We start from the raw sequence: 18,725 nt of genomic DNA on the forward strand, positions 1-18,725 counted from the left end.
TATAGATACAGGTGTAGGGGTGGTTGTACCGAAGATATGGTTTATTTGAATTTTCAGAAACGTTTACACAAGTTTCAATAAGGGCTAAAGAATAACTTGGTAGAGAATAGGACACCTTAACTGTCAGGAGGTGGGTGAGATATTAGACAAAATAGTGTTGTCAGAATTTACTGTGGAGAAAGACATGGAAGCTCAAGAAGTTGGGGAAATAAATAGCGATATAGAACATAGAACATAGAACATTGAACAGTACAGCACAGAACAGGCCCTTCGGCCCACGATGTTGTGCCGAAATTCTAACCTAGATTAAGCACCCATCCATGTACCTATCCAAATGCCGCTTAAAGGTCACCAATGATTCTGACTCTACCACTCCCGCGGGCAGCGCATTCCATGCCGCACCACTCTCTGGGTAAAGAGCCCACCCCTGACATCTCCCCTCTACCTACCACCCTTCACCTTAAATTTATGTCCCCTTGTAACACTCTGTTGTACCCGGGGGAAAAGTTTCTGACTGTCTACTCTATCTATTCCTCTGATCATCTTATAAATCTCTATCAAGTCACCCCTCATCCTTCGCTGTTCCAACGAGAAAAGGCCGAGAACTCTCAACCTATCCTCGTAGGACCTACTCTCCATTCCAGGCAACATCCTGGTAAATCTCCAAAGCTTCCACATCTTTCCTAAAGTGAGGCGACCAGAACTGCACACAGTATCCAACTGTGGCCGAACCAAAGTCCTGTACAGCTGCAACATCGCTTCACGACTCTTGAATTCAATCCCTCTGCTAATGAACGATAATACTCCATCGGCCTTCTTACAAACTCTATCCACCTGAGTGGCAACCTTCAAAGATCTATGTACATAGACCCCAAGATCCCTCTGTTCCTCCACCTGACTAAGAACCCTACCATATCTTGGAAAGAATCCTCAAAAGAGAAGAATAAGTGCTGGAATCATAAAACAAATAAAGGTAGATCAATCCTCAGTCACTTATTAAGTCGATCCTAGAATATTGTGGGAATCTGGGGAAGAGGTTGCGGTGTCCCTTACAGAGATATTTATATTATCAACAGACACAATAAGTTACTGGAAGACTGGAGGGTGGCTAATGCTGTTCCATCACTTAAGGTCTGCAAGGAGCAGCCAGGAAATCACAACTCAGTGATCCCAGTGCTGGGTAAGTTGTTGGAGGAAATTCTGAGAGAAAGGAGCTACATATATTTGGAAAGGCAAGGGCTGATTAGAGATAGTCAGCATGGCTTTGTGAGTGCGAAACCGTGTTTCACAAACCGGATTGACTCTTCGAGGGGTTGACCAAGAGATAGATGAAGGCAGAGCAGTCAGCGTTGTCTACATGAACTTCAGCAAAGCATTTGACAAGGTTCCAAGGAATGTAGAACATCTAGTCAAGAGGAAGAAGGAAGCTAACTTAGGTTTGAGGAACCAAGGATCAGAAGCAGGGCTCTAGAGAGTTACATGGGGCAGCACGGTGGCTCAGTGGTTAGCACTGCTGCCTTAGAGCAGTAGGGACGCGATTTCAATTCCAGCCCCAGGCGACTGTCTGCGTGGAGTTTGCACAATCTCTCCATGTCGGAATGTGTTTCCGACAGGTGCGTCGGTTTCAACCCACAGCCCAAAGATGTGCAGGTTAGGTGAATCAGCCATGCGTTGCCCAAGAAAGGGAATATAGATAATCCTGGGAATCACAGACCTGTCAGTCTTCTGTCTGTGATGTGCAGATTATTGGAGAGGACTCTGAGAGTCAGGATTTATGATTCCTTGGAAAACCATAGTTTGATTAGAGGAAGTCATCATGGCTTTGCAAGGGCCAGGTCATGCAGCACAACTCTGATTGAATCCTTTGAGAATGTGACAAAACACATTTATGGCTCATTGAGAAAGTACAGAGCATGGGATACAGGGAAACCTGCCTGTCTGGATACAGAATTCCTGGCCCATAGATGACAGAGGTTGATGACAGATGGAAATCATTCAGCCTGGAGCTCAGTGACCAATGGTTTTCTGCAGGGAGAGGTCAAAGAAATCTCTGCTCTTTGTGATTTTTGAATGAGTGGAAGAGTGGGAAAGGAAGTTTACCAATGACACAAAGGTTGGTGGAGTGGTGAATAGTGTGGATGTCTGCTTGAGGTTACAATGGGACATTGACAGGATGTAGAGCTGGGCTGAGAAGTGGCAGATGAAGTCAACTCTGGAAAAGTGTGAAGTGATGCATTCTGGAAGGTGAGACTTGAATGCAGAATATAGGGGTAAAGGCAGAATACTGAATACTGTGGAGGAACAGATGGATCTTGGATTTCATGACAAGAGATCCATCAAATTTGCCACCAAGCTTATAGTGTTGTTAAGAAAGAAGATGTTGTATTGGCTTTCATTAGCTGGGGGATTGAGTTTTAAAGCCATGAGGTTATGCTGCAGCTCTATACAGTCCTGTTTCGATCCCAATTAGAATATTGTGTTCAGTTTTGATCCCTTCATTACAGGAAGGATGTGGAATCTTTAGAGAGGGTAAAGAGATTTACCACGATACTGCCTGGACTGGAGGGCATGTCTTATGAAGAAAGGTTGAGGGAGTGAAGGCTATTCTCATTTGAGTGAAGAAGAGTGTGGTGTGATTTGGTAGAGGTGAACAAGATGGTGTGAGGCAACGATAGAGAGAACAGTGCGAGACCTCTTGATCCCATGGCATACCTGGTCCAAGGGGGCATAATTGTAAGGTGATTGGAGGATGGGTAAGGGGAGATCTCAGATGTAGGTTCTTTACACAGAGAGTGGTGGGTGGGTGTAAGGGGACACTTTAACTTACTCTTGGATGGGCAAAATGAAGGGTATGTAAGTTAGTTTGATCTTATAGTCAGGTAAAAGATGGGCATGGCATCATGGCCGAAGGGTCTTGTGCTGTACTGTTCTGTGTTCTACGTTCTGTATGGTAAACTGGGTAATAAGCTCAGATCAATGTAAAAGGATACGGCATTCAGGAGGAGCTAGTCCACTGGATACAAAATTGGGCTTGAGGGTTGGAGACAGAGGGTGATGGGAGGCATCTTATCTTTCTGACTGGTGACATGTGACCAGCGGTGAAGTGGGTCCACTGTTGTTTGTCATTTGGATAAATGATTTGGATGGGAATATTGGTTTTGTGGTAAGTCAGTTTTTTGAGTGACACTGAAATTGTTGGTAAAGTGGACAGTGAAGAAAGTTATCTATGATACAACAGGATGAACAGTCCTGCTGGGATAGTGGCTGAAGAATAGAAGATGGAGGTTGATTAGATAAATGGGAGGTGTTCCATTTTGGTGAAACAAACCAGGGTGGGACCTGTACAGTTAATGTTCGGGGCCCTGGGTAGTGTTGTCAGTCAGAGACCCAGGGATGCAGGTAGACAGTTCTTTGTAAGTGGTGTCACAGGTAGACAGGTTGGTGAAGCAGGCGTTTGGGGTGGTTACCTTCTTTGGGTAGAGCATTGAGAGTAGAAATTGGGATGTCATGTTGTGGCTGTACAGGACATTGGTGAGGCCACCATAAAAGCATTGTTGACCAGTAGAAAGCACTCATCTGGTTCACTTACGTCCTTTAGAGCAGAACATCTGACATTCTAACCTGGTCTGGCCTGCACGTGACACCAGACCCACAGCAATATGGTTGACTCTGTGCTATACTCTTGGTAATTAGCAGTGGGGCAAAGAATGTTGGTCCCATAGTGACATCCTCGTCCCATGAATGAATAAATAAAAATACATTTGTCCCTCCCTACCTCTGCAAACAGCTCCAGCGGCAGCAATCTGTACCTGCTTTGAAACACCGTTCAGACCCTGACCACTCTCTGTAACACTCTCACCACCTCCAGCACCTTCAGCTCTCCCAGTTCCTTTTGTGACATAAAAACTTTATAATTATTCCCTCTTCCATCTGACCACCTCCTGCGAGCAGACCCTTTGCAATCCCTTTAAAACTTACTCCTAAAACATTCTCTCACTTCAGGATTTTAAGTACTTTTTGGTGATCCTCTAAGCCCGATAATCTCATATCCTTTTTACTTGAGTGAGGGACCGATGGGGATTTCTTGCTGAGGATTTGTCTGTTTCAATGGAATGTCCTTTTGTTGAGTGTTTTACACTGTTCCTTCAAATGTTTAGCACTGTTTATTGACAGGCACATATTTCAGTCTGTTTAGCCTATTCACCTTGGTCAGTTCTCCTCTCCAACTCATGTTATTGGTTATTTTTGTTTCTACTTGTAGCTTGTCCTTTCTGTGATTCACTTTAAAACTTTATATTTCTTTAAACTGTACTTTATCACAATTTCGCAGAGTATCTCTCCAGGTGACATTACTCATTCACAAAGTTTCATCACACAATGGTCGCTCTGAGATAGTTATTTCCCTAGCCAGTTGCACAATTTCTTATTCAAAGAAACACTGAAAACTAATTCTCTGAACTCCTCTTCCAATATCACTCTTGCCAGTATGACTGTCCCACATTTTGAATATTGATGTTTCCCAAAATTATCACAATGTGTTTGTTAAAAAATTCCAATGAGTTCCTGTGTAATGCAGTGATGAGCAACGGAATGTTGTTTGGTGGCTAAAACTATTCTGCTGCTTGTGTCCTTGGCAAGTAGTAATCAGAATTTACATTCAGACTGAATCTACCTCATGATCTGAGACCAAATGCTTTCTCTGTGATGCCTTTCTTATCCATTATTGTTAGTGTTACCCATTTTGCCTGAGTTTCCGCAAGGTTTTGATCCATTGAATATTTATGTCCACCTTTTGTTCACCCTGTAACCATGTCTCTCTGTTGTCTAAACCTCTTTTATCTCAGTGTCACAAATCCATCTACCTTATTGATAAGACTTCGTCCATTGAAAAAAAAACATAATTTACTCTTTCCCACAATTTCCTGTCACAAACCTATTCACTTATGTACAGTTTTAGTTAATCGCTGTCCCATCCTGTACCTTTCAGATTACCTTCAGCCACATCCCCATACTGTTCCGATGCTTCATCTTTTCTCTGTGGATTTGGAAAGCTCCTTTCACCTGGACCCTGTCCCTGCATCCTCTCTGTCAGTTTAAAGCCCTGTCCATAAACCTACTGACATGATTGGCCAGGACACTGGTCCCATCACGGTTCCAGTGGGACCATCCTATTGGATTTTTTTATAAATCAGGTAGGGGATGTGGGTGTCTCTGGCTGACCAGCCTTTATTGCCCAGCCCTAGCTGCCCCTGAGCTGAGTAGCTTGCTTGGCCATTTCAGAGGGCAATTGAGAGGCAACACTTTGCTGTGGGTATGTCGTTCAGACCATGTGAGGATGATCAGATCTCGTTGTTGAAAGGGCAAGTGGGCGGCATGGTGGCTCAGTGATTAGCACTCCTGCATCACAGTCCCAGGGTCCCAGGTTCGATTCCAGTCGCGGGCGATTGTGTGGAGTTTGCACCTTCTCCACGTGTCTGCGTGAATTGCCTCCAGATGCTCCGGTTTCCTCTCACAGTCCAGGGATGCGCAGGTCAGGCGAATTGGCCGTGCTAAATTGCCCATAATGTTAGGTGTATTAGGTCGAGGGAGATGGGTCTGAGTGGGTTACTCTTTGGAGGGATGGCGTGGACTGGTTGGGTCAAAAGGCCTGTTTCCACACTGTATGGAATCTAATCTAAGGGATTGTGATTTTTGTACATCAGCAATGGTTTCATATTTGTTTATGGATTGTTAATTGCTATTTTTAAGATTATTGATTTTAAATTCCACCATATCTTATGATGGGATTCAAACCTGCCTCTCCTGAACATTAGCTGAGGTTTTGGACAAATATCCGAACAATAATGTTACTAGGCCATCACGTCACCTGCTCACTGGTTGCTCATCCCTGAGCACTGACACATGAAGCTAAACCCATTCTTCCCACATGACTGTGTGATCCTGAAGTCTTCCAGCAATCCAGTGATATCACTTAGTCTCTCTCCATGTGGTATCCCTCACTGTGTGGGTCTAATTGCGGCCTCTGTCAGCGTCTCTCACTCTTGCAGCTACTCTAGATCCTGAGGTAACAGAATTCTCCACTCCAGAAAGACGCAACAGCACAGGCCAGGGATGGAGTTTGGGATTTTCCAGATATCTGTTTGGGCTCATGTCCATTCTCCTTGTGTAACCCTCACTGCATCAGTCTAATTTCCCATTCTGTCTATCTCTGTCTCCTGTAGGTACTCAAGAAGTTGCTGACTCAATAGACTTCCCAACTGCTGTGTGTCTCATCCATCACCTCACTGAAGATGGTTGGTCAGCCAGAGAGACAAAGGGAAGGGAGATGTGGAGTCTTCAATAAATCCTGCAGTGAGGTAAGATCACTCATAGTGCACAGAGCAGGGAGCAATGAGAGGGCTCCAAACATCGCTAACAAGACATGATATAGATACAGTGCTGGATTGGGAGCACAGTATAGACACACCCCATGCTCAATCACCACGTGTACTTTAACTTATGTTGCACTAAGACAGCTTCGGGAGTTCAGAGTTATCAATCCAGTCCTGTGCTGTCTTAGTGAGCATCAGGACAACAGAGGTTAAAGCCGGCTTCTGACGAGAGGTTGGGAATGCTGCCTGGGATCTTTCTGTTCCGTGTTCTCCCTCTAACACTGTACTAAGACTCACTACTCCGCAACACTATCTGTGGCATGGCTTGTGCACCACTGTCTTCAGTCATTTTTAACTCCTATAACAGGAGTTGTCCCTGTAACCTGCTCTATTCCCGATAGTCCCTCCACATATTTGAAATGTACTGCAATCCAGACTACCATCCCTATCGCTCTGTAACTTGCTTCAGTGTCTACAACATGCCTTATTTCGGTGCACTAATCCTCTTTAACTGGATACAGAGTGATACAGCACGGAAACAGAACCTGTGGTCCAACTCCTCAATGCTGCCCATGTTACCTAAACTGAAGGAGTCTCATTTGCCTGCATTTGGCCCTTATCTCTTCAAACCTTCTCCTTTCCATGTACCTGCCCAAATGTCTTTTCCATGTTGTAATTGTTCTTGTTTCTCCCATGTGCCTGAGGCAGTCTGTTCCGTTTATGCACCATCCTCTGTGGATAATGTTCCCCCTCAGCTTCCTCTTTAAATCCTTGCTCTCTCTCCTCCCGTTTATACCCTCTAGTTTTGGACTCACCTATCCTTGCTTATTCAACATTGTTAAGGTCACCCCGTGGCCTCCTCTGCCCAAGGGAAATATTTAGGACAATGTTACAAATATCTCCAACGGATGTAACAAAGTGCTGGCCAATGTCGGCAAATGTGCCAAATGTCGCTTTCCCCACCCTGTCCACCTGTGATGCCACTTCCGAGGAACAATGTAACTTGCACCCCCTGGTCTCTCTCTCTCTCTCTCTGTTTGACAACACTGGCCAGAACCCTTCCATTAACTGTGTTAGTCCTCCCTGGTTTGTCTTAACAAAATCCAACACCTGAATTAAACTCCATCTTTCATTCCTTGGCCCACTGGTCCAGTTGGTCAAGATCCTCTTTGATAACCGTATTTACTGCCCACTGCACAATTCATTTGATCATCAACACACTTTCGCACAATCACTCCTATATTTTCAACCAAATTGTTTATGTAGTTGATGCACATCAGTGGACCCAGCCCTGATCCTTTCTTCAATAATGGAATCAAACCATATTCTTGTCATAGAGCCATACAGCATGGAAACTGACCCTTCAGTTGATACTCACCATAATCTAAATCTAAACTCTTCCCAGCTGCCTGTTGCTGGACAATATCACTCCAACCCTTCCCTATTCACCTGTTTATCCAAATATCTTTTAAATGTTGTAATTGTACCCACATCAACCCCTTTCTCAGGAAGTTCATTCCACACTCAAACCACCCTCTGTGTAGCAAATTACCCCATATCTTTTTTTTGAACATCTCTCCCCTGTAACCTTAAAAATGTGGCCCCTCCTCTTGAGACTCCCCCGTCCTGAGGAAAAGGCAACTACCATTAAATTGATCTATATACCTCATTTTGTTTCATAATCCTTCATAGCATAATGTCTCAACCTCCAGGCTCCAGTGAAAAAAGACTCAGCCTATCCAGCCATTTTTCAGAACTCAAGACTTCCATACCCAGCAATATCCTGGTAAATCTCTTCTGAGTGCCCTGCAGCTTAATAATATCCTCCCTGTAAGCTGGGCGACCAGAACTGGACAGAGTATTGCAGAACAGGCCTCACAAATGTCTGTGCAATCTCAACATGACGTCCCAAATCCTCCACTCAATGGACTGAGCAATAGTCAGGCATGCCAAGCACTGTCTTATCCATCCTGTGATGCAAGCTTCAAGGAATATGTACCTGAACCCGGAGGACCCTCTGCTCTAAAACACGAACCGAATCCTTAACATTAATTGTATAAGCTCTACCCTTGTTTTTTTTTTAAAAATGCATTACCTCTTATTTATTCAGATGGAATTCCATCTGTAGTTTTTCAGCCCATTCACACCCTCCATCAAGATCCCTTTGTAATCTCAGAAAACCTCCTTCACTGTCCATGATGCCACCCTCCAGCCTGCCAGCCCATCACACATGGCTGTCAGTAGTATACATACCTTTACTCGGGGCTCCACAATTTCTTCCCTAGCATCCCACAGTGTCCTGTGATACACTTAATCAGGTTCCGGAAATTGCCATCGCTTTTGTGTTTTAAAACCTCCAGCACCACCTCTTCTATAACATGCACTCTTTTCAAGTCATAGAGGTATACAGCATAGAAACAGACCCTTCGGTCCCCAACTCGTCCAGGCTTACCAGAAGATCTAAATAAATCCATTCCCTTTTCCAGCATTTGGCCCATATACGTCTACACCCTTACTATTCAGGTACCCATCCAGATACCTTTTAAATGTTGTAATTGTATCAGTCTCTATTGCTATCTCTCTCAGCTCATTGCATACACACATCACCATGTGTGTGAAGAAGCTGTCCCTTCAGTTCCTCTGTAAATCATTCACCTCTAACCTTAAACTTATGCCCTCTAGTTTTGGACTCCCCAACTTCTGGGAAAAGGCCTTGAATGCTTACCCTATCCATGCCCCTCATGTTCATCATACCTCTGTAAGGTCATCCCTCAGTCTCCGATTCTCCAGTGACAGTAACCCCAGCTTATTCACCAACAACCCGGGCAATATCTTGTTAATCTTTTCTGAGCCCTTTCAAGTTTCACAACATCCTTCCTGTAGCAGAGAGACTGGAATTGCAGAGAACTCCAATTGTGGTCTAATGTATTACTCTTGTTCCCTGAGTTCCCCATTCTTTCTCCACAGTAAGTTCTGGAATGAAAAAAATTTTTAGGATCTGAGCAAATATCCTTCAGTTCAACACATCGATGGCATCATTGATCTTTAATTGACTATTTTGTCCTGAATTACTTATGTACTCTTAATATACTGATACAATCACTTTTGGATTTCCCTTTCCTTCTCTGCTGAGGCTACTTCATTTAGCCTTTCTCCATTTCTGTTTTCTACTCAAAGTGTACTCCTACAGCCCCTGTATATCCTCAGGGAGTCCCTCGATCCAGCTGGCTATACCTGACATGTGCCCCCTTTTCCTTGACCAGATCCTCAATGGACAGCCAGTGTTTCCGAATGCTGTCAGCATTGACCTGCACACAAACAGGAAAATGCTGGCGCTGATCACTCAATTTATCTCACTTTTAAAATATTCTCACTTGCCAAACTTCCCTTTCGCTGTAAATAATTCCCTTCCCCAATCACATTTTGAAAGTTCCTGGCTAATACGATCAAGATTGGTCAGGCTCCAATTTATAACTTACACTTGTGGACCAGGCCTGTCCTTTTCCAAAGCTGTTTTCAAACGACTAGAACTGTGGTCACTTTGGCAAAATGCTTTCCCACTCACACCTCAGTCCCTCCCCCTACCTTAATTCCCAAGTGGAGGTCAGGTTTTGCCCCTTTCTCTTTTCAGGCCATTTCCATATTGTTTGGCAGTTTTCTGGAAGACAATTTCCAAATTCCTACCTTGGGAACACTGGACACTGGCAGTCCCAGTCTATGGTTTGGAAAACCCCAACCATAACAGCCCTATTATTATGGTTGATATTTAAGATGTCCCAACATATTTGTTCCTCAGTCTGCCACAGATTATTCGGCGTCACCAGTCCGATCGTATCAAAGTGATGACCCATTCTTATTTCTCAGTTCCACTGACATAGCTTCACTGGGCAATCCCACAGGAATATCCTCTCTAAGTACTGCTGTGATGATTCATGGAATAAAAACCCACCACCACACGTCCTCTCTTGTCTCCACTTCCTGTAGCATCTCCAACTTGAAACAATGAACTGCCAGCCCTGCCCCTCCCTCAGCTGTGTTTCTGTAATAACTATACTATCCCAGTCCCATGTTCCAATCCATGCCCTGAGTTCATCTTCCTTAGCTGTCTGGCCCCTTGCATTGAAATAAATGCAGTTTAGTCATCAGTTTTCCCCCATTTCCCTGCTATGTTCTTGCCTGCCTTGTCTGCTGAAATTGCTGTCTTTAACTCGTGCACCAACCTCAATCTTCTTTCTGGCCTTACGTTCATTTAAGGTCCAACACCCTGCCAGACTAGGTTATATCCTCTCAAGCAGCTCGAGCAGTTCACCCCACCAGGATATGGGTCCCTCTCCCACTCTCAGTTGAGGTGCCTTTCCCACCCTGTCTCCCTGTGCTGACACCTTCAGGGATCTATGGACTTGTCCATCAAGGTCCCTATATTCCTCAGTACTCCACAAAGACCTACCGTTTATTATGTCTGTCCTTCGCTTATCGTACCTCCCACTGAGTATTACCTCACTTCGATCAGAACTAAACTCTGCTTAGATTATCATCCGATCGACATCGGACTGCAGACAGAGACCATCCTCCTCACTGTGAACAACACCCTCACCTTTTATGTCATCTGTAAACCTACTCTTGATATCATCTGCTTTCACATCCGAGTTAATAATGTTCAATGGTTCCTGCACAGATCCCTGTGGTACACCCGCTGGTGAAAGTATTCTATCCACCAATTTTGCACTTTAAAACTTTATAGTTCTTTAAACTGCACTTTATCACAATTTCCCAGAGGATCTCTCCAGGTGACATTACTCATTCACTAAGTTTTATCACACAACAGTCACTCTGAGACAGTTACGTCCCTCGCCAGTTGCACAATGTGTTATTCTAAGAAACACTGAAAAAACGTCTCTGAACTCCTCTTCCAATATCACTGTTGTCAGTGTGATTGTCCCAGACGTTGCGAATATTGACGTTTCACTAAATGTTCACCATGCCTGTATTAAACATTCCAATGAATTCCTATTTATTTCAGTGACGAGCCATGAAATGCTGTTCGGTGGGTGGTCTAAAACTGTTCTGCTGCTTGTGTCCTTAGCACGTAGTAGCGAGAAATTACATTCAGACTGACTCTACTTCATGATCTGATGCCAAATGCTTTCTCTGTAATGCCTTTCTTACCCATTATTGTTAGCGTCGTCCATTTTGCCTGAATTTGCACAAGGTTGTGAACTATTGAATATTTCCGTTCCACCTTTTTTTCGCCCTGTAACCACATCTCTCTGGTGTCTAAATCCCTTTTATCTCTGTGTCACAAATCCAACTACCTTGTTGCAGAGACTTTGTCCATTAATAAAAAACATAATTTCGTCGTTCCCACAATTTCCTGTGACAAATGGATTTACTAATCTAAGGTTATAGTTAAACTTTGTGCCTTCCTGTTCCTTTCTGTTGTCTTCGGTCACATTCCCACGCTGCTCTGATGCTTCACGTTTTCTCTTTGGATTTGGAGAGCTCCTTTCACCTGAAGCCTGTCCCTGTATCCTCTCTGTCAGTTTAAAGTCCTGTCCATAAATCTACCAACGTGATTGGCCAGGACATTGTTCCACTGGTACTGTGCTGGGACCAATCTGAATGGATTTTTAAAAAAATCAGGTATGTGACGTGGGTGTCTCTGGCTGACTAGCCTTTATTGCCCATCCCTTGCTGCCCTTGAGCTAAACAGCTGGCTCGCCCATTTCACAGGGTTATTGAGAGGCAAACACTTTGCTGGGGGTATGTCGTGCAGACCACATGAGAGTGAACTGTTGTCTTTTTCTGAAGGTCAAGTGTTTGGATTTTTATCAATACTTATTTATGGATTGTTAATTCCAATTTTTGAAACATATATTCATTTAAAATTCCACATGGTTAGATGTTAGAAAGAAGAAGGGGGGGGTTGTCACTTTGTTGGGACTGTATTGTAGACTGTCGTAGACCCAACAGATACCAGAGGAGCAGCTGTGTAGAGAGATTGCAGATAACTATAGGAATAATAGAGGAGTGCAGGCTGGAGATTTTAATATTCCCTGTATTGACTGGGCCACATAGAGTGTAAGAAGAACTGGCCGGAGGGCAATTTGTCAGTGTGTCCAAGGAAGGCTCCTAAATCAATATGCAGAGGGCCCTACTCTACTCAGGCGGGTGCAACACTGGACCTCCCCTCAGAAAACGAGGTCGGGCAAGTGACTGAAGTGTCATTCAGAGAGCACTTTGGGTCCAGTGCCCACAACTGTCTTCGTTTTTTCAGAGTTATGGAAAAAAGATCAGCAGGTCCACAGATTGAAGAAGAAAACTGGAACAGGGCCAGGTTTGGGGTCATTCTGCAGGATCTGGCCAGCGTCAATGCCGTGAATTTAAAATTGCACAATGCCCAGTTATAATCCAACTCGCTTTGGAAGCGCTGGTGATCACTGTAACAGATGAAAGGCTTAAACTAAATTTGTTTGATATTATATTCCATGACACTGCCATCCTGTTGCTATAAATTCTGTACCTTAGGATTGTGCTCCACAACCACCTGATGAAGAAGCAGTGCTCTGAAAGCTAGTGCTTTCAAATAAACCAGTTGAACTGGAACCGAGTGTTGGGTGATTTTCAACTTAGTACACCCCCATTCCGACACCAGCACCTCCACATTATGATTCTAATCGATTGGGTGAGTCTGTTTGAAGGAAAAGGAACAACTGGCAAATGGGAGGCTTTCCAAAGTGTGATCTCAAGAATCTGCCAATTACCTTCAACTTATGTCCCCTTGTGATAACCATTTCGCCATGGGAAGTAATCTCTCGTTCTCCACTCTATCCATGCCTCTCATTCCCTTGTAAACCTCTAACAAGTCACCATTCTTCCTCCTTCGCTCTGATCAGAAAAGCCCTAGCTTCAACAACCTACCTTCTATGGGCATGCCCTCCAGTCCAGGCAGCATCCTGCTAAATCTCTTCTGCACTGTCTTTAAAGCTTCAACATCCTCCCTATAATGAAGTGAAGAGAACTGTTCACAATATTTGAAGTGTGGTCTAACTGGAGTTCTGTAGAGCTGCGTCAAAGTCTCACATCTATTAAATTCAATCCCCCTGCTAATGAAAGCCAACACACCATTCGCCTTCTTAACAGCCTGTCAACTTGGATGGTAACCTGAGAGACACAGGATCCCTTTGTTCCTGCACGCTGCTAAGATTCCTGCCTTTAACCACGTAAAGGTTTTCTGCAGAATCCTCCAATCTAAAACTATCCCTATCTTTGTAAGTTCCTCCAGTCCCTAAAACACTCATAAACTGTGAAACCTCCTCAAGTCCCTATATTCCTAATGTCTGCAAAATCCTCCCATCCTGATGTCCCTCCGTATCTCTGTAACCCCCACCATCCTCCAGTGCTCTTCTGGGCAACATTGCAGAGGAAGGAGGAGTTGGAGAGTCTGGGCCATGTTCCGAGGTATGAAGGGCTGCAGAACCTGGAGGATGGTCCAAATGTCGGAAGGGATGTGGGACTTGTAGAAGGTTAGAGGTTCCGGGATTCATTGAACCTGTAGGAGAGGACAGGGGATGGCTTGTGGAACCTTGTGGATATTATGATTTGAACCACAGGTAATTTTTGATTGGACCATTCAACCGATCTTACAGTCATAGAGATGCACAGCATGGAAACAGACCCTTCATTCCAACCTAGCCATGCCGACAGGACATTCCAACCAATCTAGTCCCAGATTGGGACTAGATTGCCAGTACCTGGACTATCTCCCTCCAAACCCTTTCTATTCATATATCCATCCAAATGCTTCTTAAATGTTGCAATTGTACCATCTGTAAGATTCGCTGAAAGATCCAATCAAACATTACCTGTGGTTCAAATCATAACATCCTGCAGGTTCCACAACCCATTCATGGTCCCATCCTGCAGATCAGATATCCCAACCCAATGTAGTCCCACCTGCAAGCATCCGGCCCACCTCCCTCTAAACCCTTCCTATTCATTTACCCATCCAGATGCCTTTTAACTGTTGCAATTGTACTAGCCTCCACCACTTCCTCTGGCAGCTCATTCCATATATGTACTATCCTCTGCGTGAAAAAGTTGCCCCTTTTTATCTTTTATATCTTTCTACTCTCATCCTAAACCTTACCCTATAATTCTGGACTCGCACACCCCAGGAGAAAGACTTTGTCTATTTACCCTATCAATGCCCCTCTTGATTTTATAAACCTCTATAAGGTCACCCTCAGCCTCCGACTCTCCAGGAAAAACAACCATCACCTGTTCAAAATCTCCCTTTCGCTCATCCCTGGCAACGTTGTTGTAAATCTTTTCTGGACCATTTCACGTTTCACAAAATCATTCTGATCGGAAGCAGAACAGAGTTGCATGCAGCATTCCAAAAGTGGCCTAACCACTGTCTTGTACACCCGCAACATGACCTCCCAACCCCTGTACTCAATACTCTGACCAATAAAGGAATGCATACCAAGCGCCTTCTTCACTATCCTAACTGCCTGTGACTCTACTGTCAAGGAACTCTGTATTTCATTTGAAATATTGCATCGACAGATAGAGTGGCCCGAGGTCTTCTGGGTAATGCTAGTTTAGTCTAAGCTGGTAGGCAGAGCCAGTGAAAGATTTGCAGCGCTGTCTGATGAATGGTCGAGAGATAATGCACATGTCAAACAGGCTGTTTTAAGTGCTTATGGATTGTTTATGAAACGGAAGCCACTACAATTCCTTTACTGTACCATCGCTATCTGTCAAAGCTCCTTCAGGTCTATATCCTCCGAATTGTTGAAACCTGCTCTCACCATTGCAACTCCCATTATTTCCTAACATTTTTGAGTCTCTAAAAGCTTCCCTATCAGGTTAATCTCCTCCACTGCACACAACACTCCTAGCCTGTGTAATCTCTTCAATTCCTTCAGTTCCTATATACCTATATATAGGTGTTACGGCTTTGTGGCCATTTTATCCTCATTTATATCTGCAAAAGGCTCTACTCACTGTAGCACATCCTATGCTCATAAGTGAATCTGATCACTCACAAGACTCTCTATCACTCTCTTCTCCAGTCTCAAGAAACTTCCCAATTCCTGTCGTATCTTGCAGCATGCACACCACTCACTCTCTCTGACATACCTTCCAGTGCATAAATTCATCTCTCCTTCTAACTGTATCCAGTCTACAACTTCATCCCTGTCCGTGCAACATCCTCCAGTTTATATACTCCCCTCTATTGCTGCAGCATTCTCCAGCTTATATCATCTTCCATGTGCTTGCAACATTCTCCAGTCCATACTACCCTCCCTTTCCCTGTAATATTCTCCAGTCCATACCATCGTCCCTATCACTGTGATATTTTCCACATCCCACAACTGTTGCTAAATGTACCACATCTTGGAATTATGTGAATGTTTCTACGCCCTGACCAACACAGTCCATGTAACGATCCACAACCCCACACATCCCTATCTCTGAAGTCTAATCAAAGACGCCTTATCTCTCTAACTTCCTCCAAACAATAAAATGTTTTGTCCTGCGAACATTCTGTAGCAACTGTAACTACGTTCAACCCTGCAACATTGTCGAGCCCCCAAACATCTCTCCCACTCTGTGACCTCTAACCATCCCTCAAATGCCCTCTCTCGGTGGCACGCGCCATGCATTTGCAACAAGGCAGATGGAATGACAGCATTAACTGAGCCAACAGAATTCTCCACTCCAGGGAGATAAGGCAACACAGACCAGGGATGGAGACTGGGATTTTGCAGATCTCTATTGGACTCAGTGCCATTCTCAGTGCCAGTAACCCTCACTGCATCAGTCTAATTTCCTATTCTGTCTGTTTCTCTATCTCCTGTAGATACTCAGGATGCTCTTGACTCAACAGTATTCCCAATTCCTGTCTTGTCCATCACCACACTCAAGACAATTGGTCAACCAGAGAGATGGAGTGTGAGATCTGGAACCTTCAGTAAATCCTGCAGCGAGGTAAGATCACTCACAGTGAACAGAACAGAGTGCATTTAAGGGATCGAACTTTGGTCTAGAAGACGTGACACAGATTCAGTGTGGAAGGGTAAACGCAGACCATGATGGTCCCAGGCTCAAACCCCACCTCTTGTTAATTTTCATCTCTGCTGTACTGAGCCTTCCTGTGTCAATACAGTAAGTTGACAGTTATAAATTCAGGCCTGTGCAGTCTTCGTGAGGATCAGTTCAACAGAGGGGAAAGCTGGCCTCCCTCAAGGAGATGGTATTGAAACCTGGGATCTTTCTGTTCTATATTCCCTCCTCACGCTATCTCTTGTCGTGTGATAGTTATACAGCAAGGAAACATGCCTTTCGGTCTAACTTGTTTGTGCCAATGTCTTGAATGCTTATAATTCCCAGAAATGTTCCTATTTCTGTAACCTTCACCCCTCCCAAATTCCCGCTGTATATTTGAAACCTACTCCGATGCTGACGACTCTCTCTGTATGTAAATTGCTCCAATATCGATAACATGCCCAATCTCATCCTGCACTCAGTACAATAATTCCCATTTCTGTAGTTTTGCACAATACTTACAGTAACCCCGTCTCTGTAAAATCCTACAGCCTGGAGCAAAATACCCACCTGTGTACTTTCCTCAAGCCCCAAGAAAACATGATTTCACTGTAACCTTCTGCAGGTCCGATCACACTCCTGCCTCCTGGCCTATAGCACCACCCGACCACAGTAACCTTCTCCCAAACCTACCGACCTCCTTACCGATATGAACACCTCCAGACCCTTTTCAAGCCACAGCAGCACTCCACATCTCTGTTTGCTCGTCCACTCCCTACAGTCTTCCCAGCACCTCAAACACTCTCTCTTTGTGTAATGCTGCAATTTGGGGCAGCACGGTGGCTCAGTGGTGATCGATGGTGCCTCACAGTGCCAGGGACCCAGGTTTGATTCCAGCGTTAGGTGACTGTCTGTCTGTGTGGAGTTTGCACCTTCTCCCTGTGTCTGCGTGAGTTTCCTCCAGGTGTTCCAGTTTCCTCCCACAGTCCAAAGATGTGCAGGTCAGGTGAATCTGCCATGCTAAATTGTCCATAGTGTTAGGTGCATTGTCGGAGAGAAGTGGGTCTGGGTGGATTACTCTTTGGAGAGTTGGTGTGGAATTGTTGTGCCGAAGTACCTGTTCTCATGCTGTAGGGAATCAAATCTAAACTCTCCCTCTGTGTTCCATATTACTGCCCCTAAATATATCCATCTATCCATAATCAGCCCCAACCCCTTCAAACCTCCGAGTCTCTGTGAACTCCCAGAGCTCCAACATCCTTCCTTAACCGTGTAACCTTTCCCATTCCTGAAACACTCTGAAAATGTGGACATCCTACAAACCTCCATATCTGCGTAATCCTCTCAGGACCCTGTAAAACCCCCGATCTGTGGAACCAGCTCCAATGCTTGTGACTCCCGATCAGTTTCTACAAGACTTATTATCTATGTAACATCCTCCCGTCGCTATCACCCGCCCTATCAATGTAAGCTCATCCAGTCTCCCCATCAATCTAATCATTTCCATAACCTTCATCTGCTCTTACACCCCTATCTGTGTAAACGTTACACTCCCCTACAACCATCCCTAAAGCAGAAACCTCCTCCAGTGTCTGCAATGTTCCCTATCTGTGTTTGTGTCTCCAGAATCTATTGCTATTCCTGTCTCTGTACGCTCTGACAGATTGTACAGCTTGCCGGTCCATATTCCTTCCAGAACCTCAGCATCTGACATCAACAAAAGTCTTCATTAATTACAGCCTTCCATATCGCTGTTCTTTCCTCAATTCTATACAACTCTCTTAATCTCTGTAAGTAGCACAATTCCATAAAATACCCCATGCCTGCTTAAACTGACCCAATCCGACAGTGAGAAGCCTCCCTGTCCTTTTGATCACCTGTGGTCCCTTCAGATTTCGCTGTATCTTTCCTGACTCAATTGAATACAGCCCATCTCATGTCATAACTCCTCTAACTCATATGTTTCTCCCCATCTGTGTGATATTATTCAGTTACTGCAATTCTCATCCTTTATCTCCAGAGCTTCAAATCCCCCTGATCGAGTAAGGTTATTGATCCCTTGCAGCATGTTTAACACCTGTAGCAGCCTCTAACTCCTCAACGCATCCTCTCGCTGTAACCTCCTCAAATATTGCAGCTCACTGTCTTTGTCATATCTTCCAGTATCTGCAACCCTCTTGATTTTTGTAACCCACTCCAGAACAGCACTCTACATCTCTGTGTAACTGATGGGAATGCTGCAAACCTGCCTTCACAGTCCTCAGTAACTCTCTGAACTTCTGCAGCCCTACAACCCTCAGC

The 18,725-nt window shown here is 44.5% G+C and overlaps 1 long non-coding RNA gene across 7 annotated transcripts in view; it reads left to right on the forward strand.

The window, feature by feature from the left end:
• The window catches only part of LOC140454060 (uncharacterized), a 55,166-nt gene that overhangs the window by 25,579 nt on the left and 10,862 nt on the right, over positions 1-18,725 (forward strand). For 6 of the 7 annotated variants that reach the window (XR_011952570.1, XR_011952569.1, XR_011952568.1 and 3 more), the window contains 2 exons: positions 6,222-6,356; positions 16,240-16,367. This is a non-coding gene — a long non-coding RNA (uncharacterized lncRNA). Of the gene's footprint in view, positions 1-1,076; positions 1,181-6,221; positions 6,357-16,239; positions 16,368-18,725 lie in introns of all 7 variants that reach the window. The other variant, XR_011952571.1, reaches the window with a different exon arrangement.

The sequence above is a fragment of the Chiloscyllium punctatum genome, chromosome 28, assembly GCF_047496795.1.
Source record: "Chiloscyllium punctatum isolate Juve2018m chromosome 28, sChiPun1.3, whole genome shotgun sequence".
NCBI lineage: Eukaryota > Metazoa > Chordata > Chondrichthyes > Orectolobiformes > Hemiscylliidae > Chiloscyllium > Chiloscyllium punctatum.